We start from the raw sequence: 20531 nt of genomic DNA on the forward strand, positions 1-20531 counted from the left end.
CAGAACAGAAGAATTTAGACTTATTATTGGGAAAAGTGTACAGGAAAGGGGGACTCCCAGGCATGAGAGTAGAGTTAGAATTCTCCTCTGTCAGGCATCTGCCTTTCAGAGTTGCTTGGCTGGACCCGTGTGTTCTGAGGGACTGGGAAAGTGCAGGTTGGACCCACCCTACCTTTCCCACCCTCTCTTCTCCCTGAGCTTTTCCACCAGGGGACCGTGGACAATTCTTCCTCACAACATGGGACCATGCACAGTTCCTGCTCAGACTAAGGGGATTTAGGTTTGACTTGGACTTGCAAGCTTTCCTAGATCACTATTTACAGCTTTACCTTGTTGGTTCAGCTCATCTCTGCAATCGAGGGGTTTTAAAGGGAGCTTTTAAAAATGAGACAGGTAGAAGAAGTTGAAGAATAGGAGAAAAAATTCAAATTGGTCACTTTTGACCTATTAAAAGTTGGAGACATGGAGCCAGCTGGCAATGTATTAATACTGGGTGAACAGTATTAGTCTTACTTCACTTTACTCCCCAAAGTTACTTTTGCTCTTTGTGGACATTTATTTGGTGTTTTTCTGCATCCACTTGCTCTTCAATCATGGGTAAGATCTGATGTATGTCCAGACAGAATAATATCAAATGACTGTGTTTTGGCTCATATTACAATTCTGCTTTACAAAATAGTCTGCTTTACTAAAACATTAGATTTTTCATTTAAATGCAATACAGATATTGAGTTTGGCCTTTCTCCAGTATTTTCTGTTGGACAAGCAGAGGCAAGTGTGTAAAAATTATACTTGCCTCGGACCCCTGTAGTTAAGGGTTCAAATAATTCTCTTTGAAAAATTAATTAAGATCTCTGAGCCTCAGTTTCTCTTTTGTAAAGTGGAGATAGTAATAGTCTCTGTTTTATAGGGTTGCCTTTTTATTGCTGTTTTAAAAATTACTAATAGTATTTGGCTTTACAAAAACCTATTTTACAATGCTGGAACAATTTGGGGAACACCAAATGAAATGATACTAAAACTCAAAGCATAAAATAAATAAAATATCAACACTGACATAAATACACAATTGATTAATAGATAAATAGAGGGAGACTAAGCAAATCTGTGCAGAAGAATTACAAATAATTCCAAAGTCCAATCTGTTTTTCAATCCTGGTTCAAAACCAAAGTGTCTGATGATAAATAAAACAAACATTAATTTGGGAAAAGAAAAACCCAGGATGTCCTCAAGAAATCATAATAATACTTGTGAATGACAGCGAGTTAAACATCGGAGAGGTCAGGGTGTTAGAGGGAGACGTTCTTCCTTCAAAAACTATAAAAACAATATTGATAACTTTCTACTTTGGAAAACTTGAGTTTTTCACAAATTTTTTTAAGTGATTTTCAAGTTTACAATCCTGTAATACAGTGTTTTGGCTGATTCTGTAGAGACTTTTTATTGTTTCCTTTCACTTAGAAAAATGAGGCTGGGGTAGTTATGTTTTGCTGACATCAAAGAGAGTAGACTTTGACCATGTCGTTCCTCCTCTTTCTCTCCATCCCTTGCCCTTCCCTCCAGTATTGTTTTATGGGTATTCACTAACTCTTCCTTTAGCTAAAGAAGTTTTTGGAAAAGTGAAAAATATTTTATTCTCCAAAGGCTATTTCTGTTTCCCTTTTGGCCAACCCTTGAAAAGATGGGTATATTTGAAGGTGTGAAAGGGATCAGGAGAGGATCTGGGAGGACGAGGCAGTGGGTGTGTCAGGGATTTCTGCTTCTGTTAAGCAGGGCCTCAGTCATGGTCACCTCTCATCTGCCTCCCTCCCTCCCAAGAGAGAGATCATGTTTATCTGGCAGCTGTGCACCATGTCCACAGGGCCTGTTAGAAGTTTGTATTTGCATAATGCTTCTTAATGAGTGCTTTCAATAGTACTCACCTTTATATTTTGAGGACCCAGTCTTGTTAAAACTTGTTTCATGTGAAATAGTTTAGCATCAATGGCTTACTTATGTCAAAGACATAGGAGTGAAAATAGTGTGGTGGAATAAATTACTGAAATGTTAGCTGCTTGTCTTCTCCTTTTATTTCCCCTTCTTCTCTATTTGAGGATATAGCCTGGTCTAGTTTTTGTTGTTGTTGTTGTTGTTGTTGTTGTTGTTGTTGTTGTTGTTGGTTTTGTTGTTGTTCAGAGATTCTTGTGGGATAGAAAGGAGAAGCAGCTCTCCTTCCCTCCCTTCCTTCTTTAGCTAATGGCCAGGACAGGGAAATAGAGCCATTATTTTGTAATAAAGCTAAATGGAATATAATCTAAAACGCTGAATCACTGTGTAGTACACCTGAAACGAGTATAATATTGTAAGTCAACTATATTTCAATGAAAAAAAGAGCTAATGATAATTTCCTAGTAGGAGAAGGGACATAGATAAGGCCTATAATGGCCTGGAGAAGTTGAGGCCCAAGATTCTCCCCAAACTCATAAGAAAGGAGTTTGAGGTCTCATGGGGGGAATAAATGCATTGATTTGGAGCAATGGTTGAGGAATTGGGAAGACCCCAGAAAAATGGCACCTAAGGGAGAAGAGACATTGAGCATGAGGGTTGTCCGTCCAGGGAAAGATCCCTAGTGCCCACGTATGGCAAGGAGGCTGGGTCTCCTGCCCTTGTAGGACCACTCCAGGCTTGGAGTATGTTCACCTAAAGCTCTTCCTGCCTTTTCTGCATTCCACGTGACTCCAGAGATTCTGGTGCAACCTGGGAAAGGAAGGGGTGCTCATAATGACTGGGATGAAATGCAGGCTTGGTGCCATATTAAGTTGATTTAAATGCAATAAAACAGCAATATTTCTTGAACACCTGAGCTTGTGGGCTGAGAATCACATCTGCAACACTAGAATTAATTCATGGCTAATTGATTTGAGGGGAAAATACTGATCTTTCACACCAAAGGCAAATGGTCGAGTAAGTCCCAACAAAAGCAGGAACTACATTAACTTCATGTATTAATAAGGGAGAGGAGAAGGAACAAGTAAAAACATAAGGTTGTTTTTCTATAAAAGCTCAGGGTTCAAAAACCCTAGTCAGAGTTTCTTTTACAGAGTATACACATTTTTGAATTCTCGGGATTTGCAATCATTTTGGGCAAAGTTTGAGGTGAGAACGAGGAGGGGAGTCATTGACTTCCTTCCCAATTGGTTTCCTTTCCTTTCCATATTTGACTAATGAACTTTCCCATCTGTGCAAAGAGCGCTGGACTGGGGATCAGAACTGTGAATTTCAAACCTTGACCTTGGGTAAGCCATTTTACTGCTACATACATAAAACCGAGGGGCTTGGCATACGCAAGAGGGAGTTGTGGGAGTTGAGCATGGGGAGTCAGTGGTGGGAAAGTGTGTACCGTGACAAGCACTGGGCTTTCTTTGAGGACCCAGACTCAAAGTTTGGCTTTTAATACTTACTAGCTTTTATGCAAAAGCGAATATTTAATTTTTCTCAATTCCAGTTTCCTAAACTGGAAAATGGTAATTTTTTGTTAGGATGACATGTTGTGGTGCTTTATCAATTATAAAGTACTATACAAATTTAAGGCCTTATTAGCAATCAATCAACACAGATATTTTTTGAGAGCTTGAAATATGGTGCATAGATCTAGAGAAAAATGAGAGGAGCCCAGCATCACTTCAGGTAATGTTCAGTTGAGGACAGACCTAATATACAGGAAATGATCAGAGGACTTAATGAAAGAAAACTTTTAAGAAGAGGGTTAATGGGGCAGGACATAAAGAGATGGGCATATTATTAAAAAATTATGACATCAAAGTAAATAAAAGCCAATTATTCACCAAGCCTTCTAATGCTACCAAAACAAACCCAGATCTATCTTCCACTTTCAAAATTTTTTATTTTTTCCTGGTGCTTTAAGTATCATAACAGCAAATAATTCCCATCCTAATTAGAATGTGCAAGGAAGCTTCTCTGGGTGAGAATCTCCATGCCTGTTAAATTCCAGATCAGTAAAGATTTTTACCTTTTGATTTCTTGAAACTGGCTTGCCTGTCAGCAGTTTGTGTTTCTGGAAGAAATGATAGTAAGTGCCAGGTGTCACAATGCTTTATGTAAATTAGCCTATTCAATCCTTACAACAGTCTTATAAGTTAGGCACCCTTATTATCACCAGTATGTCTGCTTTCTCTAGAGGAAAACTGAGGTACAGAAAAATTACAAGCTGCTGAGCCTGAATGTGAACCTTGGCAGCCTGATTCCAAGGCCAATTCTTTGTGTTAACCAGAATTTTACTGTTGCTGCCGAAACAGAATCACCTCTGATTTCTCAACCTTTGATAACAGTGAAATTTATACCCTCTACAGGTAGAATACCCAGAATTCTCAAAAACAATTTTTGGGAAACATTGTTTTATTTCATTTGAAGTGAGAATATTTATGACAATCTGTTTGTTCATTGTTGGTGCAATCAGTGAAGACAATACCCAGCAAGATTAGTACTTTCTTTTGTGCTGAGGATTCTCTAGAGTGATGGTACTGCGATCGTGAGTCCTAAACTCACATGTAAGTGACAGAAGAGAAAAATTAAAAAAAAAAAAGGAAAAAAGGAAACAAAGAAGGAAACAACAGAATGAGATCTTGAGAAGACTGAGTAGAAAAACAACATATGTCAGATTTGTTTTGACACAGCTCACTTGAATTCAGTGCATATTGTGAACAATTTTGACTGAGATATTTGAGTTTCCAGAGAATTTTTTCTTTCTATTAGTACATCCTTTAATTTTTAAGTCATGTGTTTGCATGTCCAGATACTTATCTTTAGGGCAAAAGTAATTACCCTATGTACTTAGAAATAATCATTTGTATGGCAAATATGTTGAATAAAAAATATTAAGTATTCAGGTGGAGGATTGTATTCATGCTTAATTCCTATTTATTAACAAACTCACATGTAATTTTAAATCATTTTGAAAAAATATGGGGAGCTATTATGTGAGTAACAATAATACAGTTTTACAGTTGTGATAGAAAATTGAGTCGGGAGTTTTCTCTCTCCATTAAGTCCTTTGAACCTACAGACATTTATGGCACTTCTGAGGAATAAGGAAGAAATTGAAGAACACCTAGTGGTAATTATATGTAATCACCAACACCTATTTGATTGTAATACTGGGAAAAACATGACACCTGGTGGCAAGTTTAGATGGAGAAACTAGACCTTGCTTAAGGAGAACGAGACAGATTTTCAGAAAATTTGACAAGTTGGGCAGTAAAAATTCCCAGTGTGTAACTGCTTCCTAAACTCACACACAGGAACCCAGTTTTATATCCTTACCTTTCTCCTTCCTTTCTATGTTCCTTCTTCCCTCCCTTCCATCCGCTCTTCCTTCCTCCCTCCCTCCCATTCTTCCTTTTTTCCTTAAGCATGTATTTTTTGATGTCTGCTATATTCTACTCATTATCCTCATTTAGAGTGCAGTAAGACAGATGCGATCAAGACGGATGAGGTTCCTGCCCTGCTGGGGCTTACATTCTAGGCAGTCTCTCTCCAGTCCTGTTCCCATTTTTTTCATTAATAAATGTGGGACATTGTAGCCAGACTTCTAACTGGTTTCCTGGTTTCAACTTTCTCTCCTTATTCTGTTTAGCATACAGCAACCAAGCAAATCATTCTAGTATGTTGCTTAGCTGAATTCTCGACAGAGTGAGGGCTAGAATACTACTAACCATTTACATGGTTAAATGAAACCTGCAGGTAATGACTTAGCATGGTTAAATCCCCCTTAAATATTGGTCCAGAGAGCCTCCATTAGCTTCTCCCTCCCCAGGAGGGAAAGGTTAACTTCTTATCCATCACTTCCACTCCTCCAGGACTTTTTTTAGGGCTTGACCTATGGCTTATTGGGGAGCACTGTTTGGTTTACAGTTTGTGGGATAGTGAGGCTTAGGTTAGGTTTATGACGTACATAAAATGATTCAGTCCCCAAAGTGACAAGCCCTCACGGGCAAAAACAGTGAGACAGTATTTGTCTGGATCACATTTCAGTATTTGAGATTCTACTCTGCCAGCCTGTGCTCAGCCCACATAACAATGTGGGATATTGTTATTTTTACTAAATTACGCTGATAACTTGCACATGTCTAAAGCAGAGCTCATGGTTTCCCGCTCCCTAGTGCTTTCTCTCCCCCACCTTGCTTCCCACAGTGGTAAATGGCACCACCAGACACCCGCTTGCTGAGTCCAGACTTCCTGGAATCATCCTTGGTTTCCTTCTTTCTCTATTACCCAATACTGAGCTCCTAAATGAAGTCTGGAGGCTCTGACTTCAAAATGTATCCCCACTGCAACCCCATCTCACCTACTCTGGTCTGAAGCATCATCTTCTTCTGCTTGGGTTCCCCCAAGAGGCTTAGATCTTGGTGTTTTGCTTCTCTTGTCCTCTATAGTCTATTCCCACACAGCAGCCAGAGTGGTTCTTCTGAAACATTAAATTACATTAAAAACCCGAGTCCTTTGCTCCCCCAGTGACTTCTCATCACCCTTAGAATCTATGCAGATACCTTCAGAGGCCCTCCCTGACCTGGCTGCTGGCGTTTTCAGTCTCGTTTTCTACCCCTGTCCCCTCTTGCTCACAGCTCTCCAGCCACACTGGCCTTCTTACTGTTCCTCTGACTCACCATCTCCTAAGAGACTTAACCTTCTGAAGCTTCAGTTTCCATCATACAAAGGGCATATGTGTATAGTTGAGAGTTTCTGTCTCACTATGCTTGGGGAGATTATACTAGATTAGGTTTGTAAGGTGCTGGGCAGTGTGCCTACCATTTAGCAATTTATTAATAATTTTTTTACCATTGTTCCTCTTTGAATACTACTCTCAATTTTCCAACTGTCCTACAAGTCTTGCTGGCAAATTAATTATTTCCAACCTGAACTCACAAGCCCTTCTCAACAAACCAACTCTTTTTCTTGGCATTCCTATTTAGGTTAAGGCCATCACCATTTTTTAAGATCTCTGTTCTCAAACCTCTGACCTCACTGACTCCTCCCTCACCCTTGCTGAGATGTCACCTCTAATCAGTCACCAAGTTCTGTTGATTGTATTTCTGAAAATTTCCATCTATCTCCCTCTTTCCTTAATGTCACCACACTAAACTCTCCAAGTAACTTCCTAACTGGTCATCCTGCTCTGGTCTCTCTTTCTTAAAGGATCCTATTCTTCACTTTCGATTCCTACAGCCCAGCTCAGTCCTGGTGAAGCCACTCCTGGCCTGAGCAATTTTCAAAGTCTTCCCACCACCTATAGAAGAAGGGCTCTGTGACTTGGCTTGTTATTCAAGGCCTCTGTATTTGTCAGGGTTCTCCATAGAAACAAAATTAATAGGCTGTATGAGTGTGTGTGTGTGTGCGTGCGTGTGTGTGTGTGTGTGTGTGTGAAATATGATTTGTTATACAGAACTGGCTTATGTGCTAATGGAGGCTGGCCAGTCCACAACCTGCAGGGGGGGCCGGCAGGCTGCCAGTGCTGCAGTTCCAGTAGGAAGGCTGGCAGGCCAGACACCTGGGGGAGCTGATGTTCCAGTTTGAGTCTGAAGGCATTCTGCTGTACAACTAGGAAGGGCTGATGTTGCAGATGCAGTCTGAAGGCAGTGTGCTGGAGAGTTCTGTCTTGCTCAGGGGATGCTGGGTTTTTTTGTTCTATTCATTTGATCGGAGGAAACCACCCACATTATGGAGAGCAACCTACTTTACTCAAAGTGCACTGATTTAAATGTTAATCTCATCCCAAAACACCCTTGCATAATGGTGTTTGACCAAATATCAAACATTGTGGCCCAGCCAAGTTGACACATCAAATTAAAAGCCAGTATTTGAACTAGCCCTCTTTGTACAGGTCAGTACATGCTGTTTACTTAGCTCATTTTGAAGTTTAAATCAGCAACCCTCTGAGCTTCTTGGTTTTTAAAAAAATAATAAGTAAATTATAATTAAAAGGATTCTCTGTGCATAGAGAAATTTAGAACAACTGTTCGCCTTTATTCTTCTCATTTCTGCTCCCAGGCAGAAGAGGCTACTGGGTATGAACTGCCCCAGATTCACCAGAAAGCCCCCTGAAACCTCAAACCCAGTGGCAATCTAGCGAAAAAAAAAAATCAGTCGTTCATCTAGCTGAACAATGTGCTAGGGTTATACCAAATAGTGCTGAATGATAGTTTTTAGTCTTCCATTTTGAAGATACACTAAATGGCTAAACTGGGATTCATCCTGGGAAATTAAGCAAACAAAACAAACGCACACCTAGATTTATCCCCACTCCCGAGAGACTTTTAAGAAGTGGAGTCTGGAGGTCTGCATTTTTAATGAACTCCCCAGGAGATTCTGATATGTGGTCCACTTTTTGAGAAACACTGATCAATGGGAATGAGCTTGTGAGCATGAAGAAGTGAGCTCACAGACACAGCACTGCTGTGAGTTAGTGTTCAGTTCTCTCAAATTAGCCATTTGATATTTCAGGTGAGTTGAAAGGAGGACAATAAGAATTCACTTATGAAGCTCACAGTAGAGGGGTTAAGTGCAACGTGAGGCACACACTTCTCCAGTGGGCAGATATGGAATAGTTTACAATAGAGAGGGCTTGAAATGATTATAAACGAGTGCCCCAAGCTGAAGACCAGTGAGAAGTGGATTTAACTGGGTTACCTAGACCTGTCAGGATTCCATGTTCCTGCAAAGAGGGAAGCCCGTGTCAGCTCAGACCCAACCTGGAAGAGATCTGGGAGAGTCTGTTTCCTTGGTCCACAAGATGTAGCACATACAGGAAGGGCTTTTTTGTTTTCAGTTTGAAGAGAAAAATGGTCCACTTTGGTCCCGAATAAGCAGTTGGAGGTATTTGAGTATAATTTCTGGAGGATGTAAATTGCCCCCCAGATAAGTTACAAATAGTAACCCAAAATGAGCTTTGAGCAAATTCATAATGAAAAGCTAAGTGTTTTCTGCCTGTTGTAATAAGGGTCCTAATACAAGATCAAAACACCCAAGTTCTGGAGGGGAGGTTATAGCTCAGGGGTAGAATGCATGCTTAGCATGCACAGGGTCCTGGGTTTAATCCCCAGTACCTCCACTAAAAAAACAAACAAACAAAAAAGCAAAAACAAAACAAAAAACACCCAAGTTCAGAACTGAACACACAATAGGAAAACATTTATAGAACCCAGAAGAGGAGGAGTCCAGAGGCCCAAGAGCAAAGATGTTGTATTGGTTGTTTCTCACTAGAAACTCAACACACTGAATCACATTCATTTTATATATAAATATAGTATAAATTAACTGCTTTGTAAATGCTTATATTTAATATTCTAGGGTAGTATATTTTCCACTTATTTCCATACAGTCCATTTGTGGTCTTCGAAAACTCTGACTTTGAGTTCCTTCAAGTTTTGTAGTGGACTGGATTGAGTGGGTCCAAGCATAAAAATGTTATAGTGCAAAAAATACAAAAAGTAAAAATGCCTTAGGTCCAAGCGTAAAAATGTTATAGTGCCAAAAATACAAAAAGTAAAAATGCCTTATTAGTAATTGCTCTGTTTCATTTAAAAAAGCATAAAGGAAAAAAGAATTACAGAAAGTAGGCTTTGTTTCTCTCAAATACTGAAAACAGGAAACCAGAGGGGAATATAAAATACAAAAGCAAATTTCAAGGTTTACCTATAGCAATAATGCAAATTGCATCCTAAGTAATCATATTTCCCATTTTAAAGACAATATAAAGTGAATGTTACCTATTTGAAGTTACAAAATATACATCAGCCTATTTAAAACAAAAGTAGGATGACAGATTCTACACATAAGAATTTTTAGCAATACCACAGAATTCTAACACTGCTTTTTGCATATCAGGGATTTTTTTTTTTTTTTGGCAACAAAGAGCACCATAAAACAGGAACATATTAAGGAATTCATCTGTAAACTGACTGTAGATCTTGCAAATGTCAAATGCTTACTTAAGGTGTTTGATATTTCACAGAGCTGATGAAAGGATTAGCTTTCTTCCTTTCTCTAGATTCTTTCGTTCTATTTCTGCTCTAGGCCAGCTCCTCAAAAATCACAACTTGCCAGGCTGCATCATTTATTTGTCTCAATTTCCAGGAATGCTGTTCCTGCATTAATAGTTAATGCTAGACTGTTTTTTTTTAATAGAAGGAAGATAAAAAATATTCATTGAAGAATGAATCAGAATAATTGCAAAACTGTAGTCAGAGAGATTTTATTTTATTCCATAAGCCTATTAGAAGGATTGAAATAATCTTTGTTCTTCTTAAAAGGAAATACATGTGTTCTGCCAAGTCCAGGGCCTAGCACAGAGTGGACACTCAGCAAATGGTAGTAATTTTTAAAAGTCCCTTTTGAGATTTATTGTCAGAAAAATATTTGACTCTTCTAAGAAACTTATTTCTTTTTAGTAGAATGAATCATGAGAATTATGTATTCTCACTATATTTTATATACCTGATGGTAAATCAAAACTAAATTTAGTGCTTGACTTTAATAACCATATTAGTCTAGATATTTAACACATCTATTTATAGTCATTTTACAATTGTAAAAAATTAGCTGTCTTATTTTATTTTGGTTTTGACATTCTCATTACCTTCTTTTTAGAAGGGGATGAGGTTAATGAAAATTAAACAGTAACAAGAAAGAATGCTGGAAGGCCTCAAATTCCTAAGACTTTCCATAGACATTAGGATACATTCAAACAAAATATAGAATATTTATATCATAAAATCAGTCTAGATGCCAACAGTATGTATAATTTATGTTTTATTGTAGTAGTGAGTGTTTGAAATATTTAAAACATCACAGGAAAAACAGTCTGGATAACTGATTTATGCCCCACTTAAAAAATAAAGCGAAAAGCTAGTGTTTTACAAAATTGAGAACTTTTCTATTTTCTAAGAGAATTTAGAGAGAAGCAAAATATTAATTTATCTTGTTTTTTAGCACTTTAAAGTATCGTGCTATGTACATGAATTTGTGGATAGAATCCCACACACCCATGTTCTGATCCAGTTGCTGCTGCTTCCTGCTGGGTAGTCTTTGTAGAGTTAGTCTACCCTCTGTTCCTCTTTCCCTATCTGTAAAATTAAAAAAAAAATAGTACCTACCATTCATAGTTACTAAGTTTTTTGATAATTTATACACCTGGCTAGCTAGCCTGAGACAAGGCCTGGTACCCACTAAATATTTTGTAATTGGTGGCTGTTGAATTAATAACAAAACCAATAATGTATGTCTCTGCTATCCTAAAGGTGTGCAGAACATGAATCGTCAAAGCCCCTTCGGTAAATTGCATTGAGCAAGCAGAGTAATACCGGCAGCCAAACAAGCTGGGTCTTCCTTCTGACGTGATTCTGGCTTGATTGTCTCTCTGCTTGATGAAACTGGATGTAAAGATGGGCACCTGACTCAGGTTTTAGTAGCAAGAGTTATTAAATATTGGGTTTTGCTTATATCAAATATCCAAAGTAACAACACTAAGAACATAACACTGTATTATTGACATAGCTACACTTTTTTTTTTCATAAGAAAGAGAGAAAAATACCTTAATCACTTATAATAATCATGACGATCATGTTTTTCAGGCCATGGGGTTGTTTAACACCTTGGAATAATTATTTACTTTTGCCCCAAATCAATTTTTGGTTAATTGTGTACGATTTCTGTTGATTACGTTAGGGTGTGCTAAGATTCCAAAAGGCTGAGTTTTGCCCATAACGTAATACACCAACTGAGTCTGGAAACTGTGTCAGTTGGAGAATAGATACTGATTCAGATGGTGGACTATAGCATGACTACATGTAGAACTGCTTTTTCATTTGTTAGAGTTCCTGCTGTCATAATTGTCATTTTTTTGCTCTGAAAGAAACTGATAATATGATTCTCAATTTGTCAAAGCTGTATAGATCCACTAGAATAACAGTTTGACTTTGGTATTTCACATATTTGCAGCTTTCTGTATTGGTAAAATTGAACTAAGCAGAGAATCATGAATTAAATGTGTATCACATTTGACCCTTTAACTTTGTTTTCTGTAGGAAAATATAAAAACAAACAAAAAACTTTACCTGTCAATTGGTAAACTTTCTAGTGTAGCTATAAAGTTTAGAAACACACCATGTTTGACTCTGTCAAGACACCCAGTAATGACTGTGTTAACCTGCAGGGGGAGAGTTCCCTGGAGTGGTTTAGGGACTGGTGGGGAGATGTCTGCCAAAACTGTATTGGACCATGTGGCTGTGTGGAGTGGGATGCATGCTTTTCAGATATGAAGCCCATAGTTATTTCTTCCAGGGAAGTCTAAAGGCACAGTTTTATGTAATGAATACCAAAGGTACAAATCACCTGAGGCAATGCATTGCAGATGTGTATATGTATGTGTATACAGGATTGATGGAAATGCTGCATTAATGCACTACATTCATTGCTATTTTGCATATTGCAGTGAAATATGCATTACTAATGAGGGGCAATGCCTTGAACTTTCATGCATGCATTGAGCACCCCATGTATTTTAATGCAGTTATCACCAAGCATATGTGTATTTGCCTGTGTTTCCAAAATGTATGGTCAACCTAAATAGCTCTCTAGTCCCTGAGTTGCACAGTGACTAGGGGAACCAACCATCCTTGTTTGCCTGGGCTTGAGGAGTTTTTCAGGATCAAGACTTCTAGCTTTAAAATCAGGAAAGTTCTAGAAAAATCTAGATCAGTCTGTCACCTTAATGATGACATACCAAGGTGTACAAAAGTTGGTCAGTATGTTCCACCTTCAATACCAGCATAGGAAGTGTGAAATCAACTGAATGTTAATTCTAACGTTAAATGACACGAGGGAGTGGGAGCTATGATCTCGACCATAAGATAGGGCTCAGGGCTACTTTCATCATTATCCTCTGCATGGTATTTATAATACACAACAGTGAACGATAACTACCAACCAAGAATTTGTGGACCAACTCAGTTAGGCACATCCAGTCCCAGCACGGAGCAGCAGAGGCCCAACGTCTAAACAAAAGCAGAATTAATTAATACTGCAAGAGTTTGTAAACCTTTTCCTCAATCTTAGAGGGACATTTGTAGGAAATATTAAACTAGATGGGCTAAAAAAGAGGGAAGTATAATCTACCGCACATAATCTTCCCAGCTTTGTGACTGCCTCCTGTTTTTCATGCAGTTGCTGTCTTAATGAGCCTGAGAGAAACATAAGGAAAAGAGCAAGGGTTCTGAAGTCAGGCAGGATTGGGAGGGAATCCTGCTTCCTTGACACCTTGGCTGTGTAACCTTGGTCAAGTTATTTAACCTTTGTGAGCTTTCTTGGTCTCATCTCTGAAATGCGAGATGCTTAGTCTAAATCAGTTTCCTTTGTCGTATACTCTCAAAGAATTATGTTTCTTGTAATTATGGCACAGAGCTTAATGATGATTATTTGCTCAGTGTCTATCTCCCTATGAGATCTATGAGAGAAGGGGCCATTTCTCTTTTTATTTTAACTGCATGGACATAGTGGGCATTCAGTCATTTTTTGTTGACTGGAAGAATGAAGGATTTTTGTGAGGATTACATGAAGTAATTTACATGTAGGGTTCCTGTCTCCCCAGTCGAACCCACTGAAATGCTAACATTTGTCTTGCTTCTGTATTTGTAGAAAAAAGTTTAGTTAATAGATACTTTGTAAATATGTAGAGAAACTGAAAATCAGGAGATCAGATGGCATATCTGCATGTTCATCATATCTGCACATTTGGTCAAAATGTCAATGCCTGTCCAGTTTTTTGGGGGTAATGTACAAGCAAATTTAGGTTATAGCCAAGGATTGTAACCATGGAGAACTGGTAGTTCATTTTGTTCTGACTAATGCTCCCTATTTCTATAGTGAGGATGAACCAACAATTTAGATGGATTTTGCATAGATTTTCAAAATATCTATTTATGCCAATTTTGAACCCAGTTATTGCATTCCAGATAAGAATTGTGTCTGAGCAGGCAGTGAAAAGTGAGGGCTGGCAGGAAATTTATTTTACCCAATCAGCTCAATATTTCAGCTGTATGTGATTTTCTGTCCAAATTATATAGTTGATTGCTTCAATTTTTTACTTCCCTCTGGATGTCTAGACACATCATTAGAACTGACAAAGAAGATGAGAAAATTTAAGTGGCATGCCTGTCTCTACAGCGCAAGGCCTTATGAGAAGGATAATCCTAGGAACTTAACTTCTTTCTGAAACAATTCACATAAAACAGGCTATACCATTTATTTGTACAAGGAATACTGTTTGGATCACCAATAAGTTAATACAGGACAGATGAGATAAATAAAGTTATATCCTATTTTTCTACTGGGCTTATTCTACAATAAAATTCCAGTATCCTTTCAATGAGTCCTTTAATTTTGTGTGTGTTTTTAAAGAGTTATCTAGATATAACAATTCAAAAATTTTAATGGTTATTCTATGATATGATCCCTAAAAATCAACAGTGAATAGTGTACCCTCACAATCTTTGTCCAGAATAGTCTTGTTATTGCCATTTTCTTGCCTTACCACATGCTCTGCTCTTCTTGAATGTATTACTCTTAGCCATTCTTTCTTAAAGATTGGAAGTAAGGATGAAACTAAAAACATACAAACCAATCAAATAAAAAATCTTGTGAATTTTGAACTCCCAGTCTATCCCTTCCCCCCAACCCCGGGAACCAAAGTTTGTATTCTATGTCTATAAGTCTGTTTCTGTTTTGTATTTATGGTTTTTTTTTTTAGATTCCACATATGATAATTATTTTATGCATAAACCTAGTAAGAAAGCAAAATATAGGTTGTTGCTGACACAGAAATACTTGTGGTTTGCCATAAATGACATTTTAGTTTCTATATAGTTGATACTGAAGGGAAGGGAAACTCTCTTCCAACCATCTTGGATTCTCCCCCTGGGGCCCTATAGATTAGACTGGCCAAAGGCAGATTAACAGGGAAAAACAAACAGATGTTTATTAACATGTGCATCATGTGTGTATCACATGGGAGTACCAGAGATGAGTAACTCAGGGGTTTTGTTAGCATTTTAGCATAAGAAAAATACATTTTTAGAGAAGTGACAAGACAGAGGAATAGGACCTTGAGTCTCTAGGGACAGCAAATTATGGAAAGGCAAATATAGGAGAAATTAATGGAAGACGAGGGCTAGTTAGTGAAGTTTGTTATGTAGATTCCTCTGGTACCATCTCTAGGCTGATAAGGGTCTAATGTTTCTGGTGATGAACTTTTGTTCTTCCTGGTAAAGACAGGGAGGAGGGACACCTTTGTAAATTTATGTTCTGTTTTAGGCAAATAGGGGGAGGGCAGAGAGCTTTTCTTTTATATGCTTTTTCTCAATTGTCTTTAGCTTAAAAACGATTCCTATACCAAAGTGACACATAGTTGGCCTATCCAAGGGTACCAGATCTGGGGATTCAAGCAACCATGGAACCTGCAGATAGAAAGGGCAAAGTGTACTATGCCATTTTATATAAAGGACTTGATCATCTGTGGATTTTGGTATCTGAGGGGCATCCTGGAACCAATCCTCTGTGGATACCGAGGGACAACTAAATTTTGGGATGGTGTTGTATGCTACTCTGCAGTGCCGTTGGCCTTTTCTTATGCTGCTTTGGGGTGTGTGTGTGTGTGTGTGTGTGTGTGTGTGTGTGTGTGTTTTGTTTTCTTTTCTTTTTAAACTGTAAGATGAAATGGACAGAATTAAGGGCATATAGATAGTAATGTCTATTAAGCATTCATTGGCATAGTCAGAGTTTAGGTTAGATACATTTACATTGTATAGATTATATGAGCTGATGTGAAAAAAACTCTCAGTGACTTCTTAAAATAGAAAAGCATACCAGGGTAACCTTTTTTAACTCACTGTATCAATTCATTCTCATAGTTTGGACGAAATTAAAAAATACTGTTAGATGAAATTTCTAGAATAAAAGTTAGGGAACATTGGACTCTTCCAAGTTCAACATTTTATAAACTACATGGAGGGACACATCCACTGTTTGCCAGTGTTTTACAACAGAATTTATTCTTTCATTCAGAAACACTCACTGAGTACCTCCTATTTCTCAGATGCTAGTGCTATGTTGCCAGTTTGAGGAAATAGGAAGCAAATAAGACATTGTTCCGGCCCCAGGGGAGCTTACCATGAATCAGACAAATAGATGAGTCATTCTTACCTTGGGGTGTGATAAGTGCTTTGATAAAGACAAATCCAGTGTTGCCCATCAGTTCCCCTTAGAGGCAGGTTCTTTGTCAAAGTGATAGCTAAAGAGGCTGATGAGTTCCTCAGTGATTTTTAAGGTTAATCATGGAGTGGGCCAAGTGGAAACATGAAGGCGTGTGATAGTAAGGAGGTGGGTTGGGAGGCCACAGCCTTCTGACTTCACGTGAAGTCGTTTGAAAGGACACTTCTCTGACTTCTAGGAAGTGCTTAGAGCTATGATGGAGATGAGTTATCATGATGTGGACTTCCTGAAAAATCAAAACCAGACTTCTGGATCCCATTCTGGATCTTACAGTGCCCCTTCTATGCTCTGTCCCACACTTACACATGTTTTCCTGCACACAGAAATTCAATTGTATTTTACCACTTACAGTATTTATTAAAAAAAACAAAATAATGAAAACTACTTTGCATTATTAGTTGCAACTAGTTGCAACCCCAGATACGTTGTAAGTGTTCTTCTGGTGGGGCCCATCTTTCCTTCATTCTTCATCAGGCTTTTAAAGCACATGGGTGGCTTTTTACAAAAGTTTGTACAGTTTTGCCAAAAATGTTGGTTCAGAAAATTCAAATTTGTCAAATTTGGGTCGTCTAATGAAATCAGGTGATTTTTTCCTACTGTATAAACAAACCCCCATTATTAATGTTTTAGTAATGTCTCCAGATACTGATATTTAAACTAATTTGGAGAGAGAGAAAGAAAGATACTAAAAAATTGGATTGACAATGAAACTTGGAAGATTGAAATCTGAAGAAGAAAATAACTTCCTTTCACAAAAAGCTGTAGATACTGTACAAAGAATAATGATTTCTTATTCTCTATCTTCTCTGTGAGAGGAAATGTATTAATTCTATAGGAGATGGAATGTGAGTAAAAATTCTTGGAGAATGTTTACAGACAGAGGAATTTCCACAATTTCCTTTTTGACTTTTCAGAGAAGGCTGTAGTAGGCAGTATGTAATGCAGTGGTGAGTGAGCAGTCAAGTCACTCTGTGTTCCTATTTTGGGCAGGGTTACCTTTGTGTGGGGCCAGTGGAAGTGGCAGCAGATGCCTGCTCTGCGCAGAAGCAGCGTCCTGCAGCGTCCTTCAGCCTTACTAATGTAAAGATGCCCACCTGGGGGGTTCCTGTTCTATGTACATCCTTTCCTTCCTACCCTATCAAATGCTAAGGTGGTATTTTATGCTCTCATGTTTAAAAATATTTTTTTACTTCAAATTAAAAAAAATTCAAGTATAGTTGATTTATCCTGTTGTATTAGTTTCTGGTATATAGCATAGTGATTTGGTTATACATATAAGTGTAAATATATTCTTTTTCATTATAGGTTATTACAAGATACTAAAAGTAGTTCCCTTTACTATACAGTAGGACCTTGTTGTTTATCTATTTTATATATAGTAGTTTGTATCTGCTAATCCTAAACTCCTGATTTTATACTCCCCTCCTGTCCCTTTTGGTAACCATAAGTTTGTTTTCTATGTCTGTGTGTCTTTTTCTATTTTATAAAATAAGTTCATTTGTATTATACTTTTGATTCTCTTTATAAGTGATATATGATATTTGTCTTTCTGTGTCTGACTTACTTCACTTAGTATAATAATCTCTAGGTCCATCCATGTTGCTGCAAATGGCATTATTTGATTCTTTTTTATGGCCGAGTAGTATTCCAGTGTATGTATATGTGTGTGTGTGTGTGTGTGTGTATTTATGTGTGTGTACATATATATATATCTCTCACATCTTCTTTATCCAATCACCTGTTGATGGACATTTAGGTGCTTTACTATAAATTTTTAAGTTGGAATGTTTACAATCTCTTATAAAGGGAAACCAGGATGCTACTCCTGTCAGTGTCACACAGGGATGTGGGCAGCATTTTGGGTACGAGTCATCCACAATAGCCAGAAAGAAGGAGCCAAAAGACAAAGACAAAACCATATCTGAAGAAAACATCCAGAATCAATACTAGATATGCCAAATTAGTTGTCAGTGAGAGGTGGGATGGTGGAGGGGGTAAATGTGGGGAATTTTTTGGAGTTCTGTAGCTAGAAGAAAAAGCATACAGCAGAAATGAGGTGACAGAGGTCGAGACATTGGTCATAAGTATGGATGGGTGTTGACTGCATGATGTATGTGTGTGTCATTTGGGTCAGAAGACACAGGGTTTAAGGGCCCCAATAATGGACTTAAAGCATGTGTCAAATTTTACACCCACTGAGTAATTAAAGTTATTTATCTTAATCTAGAGATGAAGTCAGTACCTTTTCTGTTTCTTGCTTTTTGAAAATTCACCAGACAGGCCATGACTTCTTTTTTAAAAGAAGGAATCCTCTCTTAAATATTCAATCCAATTTATTATAATAGAAGGAACAGACTGGAAATAGGAAAGAAAACAAGAGGAAAAAGGGGCACATGGATTACAAATATTTTAAGTATGTGCATTATGAAATGTATCATAAAAATGTAAAATATGTGTCAGAAGAACATCACCCAGGTAACTGTGAAGTGACTTAGGTATCTTACATTTACAGTGTTTGTGGGACTGACAAGACAGGAATTGTATCCCTGCTTCTTTAATCTAGGGGGAGAACTTGAAAAATCCAGAGCTTTTCAACATCTGTAAAATTTTGAAATTTAAAAGTGATAAAGATAAAAAAAGAGGTTTTCCCCAATTAGTTTTACTTCAGTTTAATAGACCATGAGTGGAATGCGTAGAATTTCACATGACACACCGTCTTGGGCTTTGTTTTCTGCCCTGGTACAAAAGAGTGAAGATGAAGTTGTAGAAAAATCTCAGCTCTTGCATCACGCAGTCATATCGTTTCTCCAGAGACTTGTCAACACGAAAAGGTCTATGCTATAGCTAATGGTTATCCTTAAGCAATGTGATGGTACAATCATTCTCAGAATTGGGTAATACATAGACCCTTTTTAATGGAAAAAAATTCAACCCTTTGAATGTTGAAAATACATTTTTTATTGTAATGTTACTTGAAATGTATAAATATACAAGGATGTGTTATACAACTGTATTTTGTAATAGCTGTAAATGGAGTGTAACCTTTAAAAATTGTATAAAAATGTACAAATATAACACTAATTATATACTTCTTATACTGTTAGCTATCGGACAAATATAAGACCCAAATAAATTTACACATTAAGTAAAAACAATACTTTAAAACCAACAAAATTCAAATTAATTTAATGTGGTGGATGATGTTGTATTACTGAAATTAAATTGCCCCTTGAGTCAGGAACTTTCAGGCCCCAGGTGCACAGATCTAAGCTGAGGAATGCCCTACACTAATGCTATGACCCCCTTGTCATCCCAAGGAAGAGTGTGGCTTTATAGATACCATGTGGGATTTAGGAAGAATCAAACCTCAGTTTGAATACTTTCTCTGATTTTTTTTTTTTCCTATAAGCAATGTTACCTTGGACAAGTTAATTCAATTTCTTAAGCCTCATTTTCCTCACCTGTGAAATGTGTGGATTGGTGAATAACACCCCTCTTCTAGGTGTTGTTTTGAGGATTTAGTGAGATCATTTGGGATGCCTGGAACATAGAAGGTTTCCTATAACTATTAGTTCCTTCTCTTTCCCTAATTAATCTAGTTTTTTCTTTTTTTTAAGTTCCTCACAAGTTTAGATTTCCAAAAAGAATTATAGCCTATCAGACTGTACTAAACACTTAACTTTTGGAATCGCAGGATAATCAAAACCCATCAACCGCCCCCCCACGCTTTTTTTTCTGCATGGTTGCTTATGCTTCCTTCTTCCATTTGTATGTCCTTCTAGACGTTACCACATGTCCAAATCCAACTCAGAATTTAAGGTTCAGATCAGGTGCACTGCAATCCAGATAGCTTTTCTAAATTCTTGGCTAGAGCGATCACTCCCTTCTTGTAACTCCTGAAGCACTTTATCTGTACCTCTCATGTGTCACTCAAATTTGAGTAAAGCGGCTGGATATCTTACACAATGGCAGAGCCTTGACGAAGGGCTTGGAGAACAGCTTTCCCATAACACAGCCCAGCCAAGGACTGCTGGGAGACAACTGCTGACAGGCCCACCCCACGGGAGCAGCCGCAGTGAGGCCCCTCAGCACTCCAGCTGGCTAGGCAGCATCGGGGCATGAAAGGGTCTTTTGTTCTGAGGATTACTGGCCTCCCATCAGCCCTTTCAGCCAGTCACGTACAGAGAGCAGGCCTGTCAGCAGCCTCATTTC

General features: G+C 37.9%; 1 protein-coding gene across 1 annotated transcript in view; it reads left to right on the forward strand.

Moving 5' to 3' along the window:
• Positions 1–20531, forward strand: part of LOC116660609 — a 48278-nt gene that overhangs the window by 14477 nt on the left and 13270 nt on the right. The window lies entirely within an intron of this gene.

The sequence above is a fragment of the Camelus ferus genome, chromosome 30, assembly GCF_009834535.1.
Source record: "Camelus ferus isolate YT-003-E chromosome 30, BCGSAC_Cfer_1.0, whole genome shotgun sequence".
Taxonomy (NCBI): Eukaryota; Metazoa; Chordata; class Mammalia; order Artiodactyla; family Camelidae; genus Camelus; species Camelus ferus.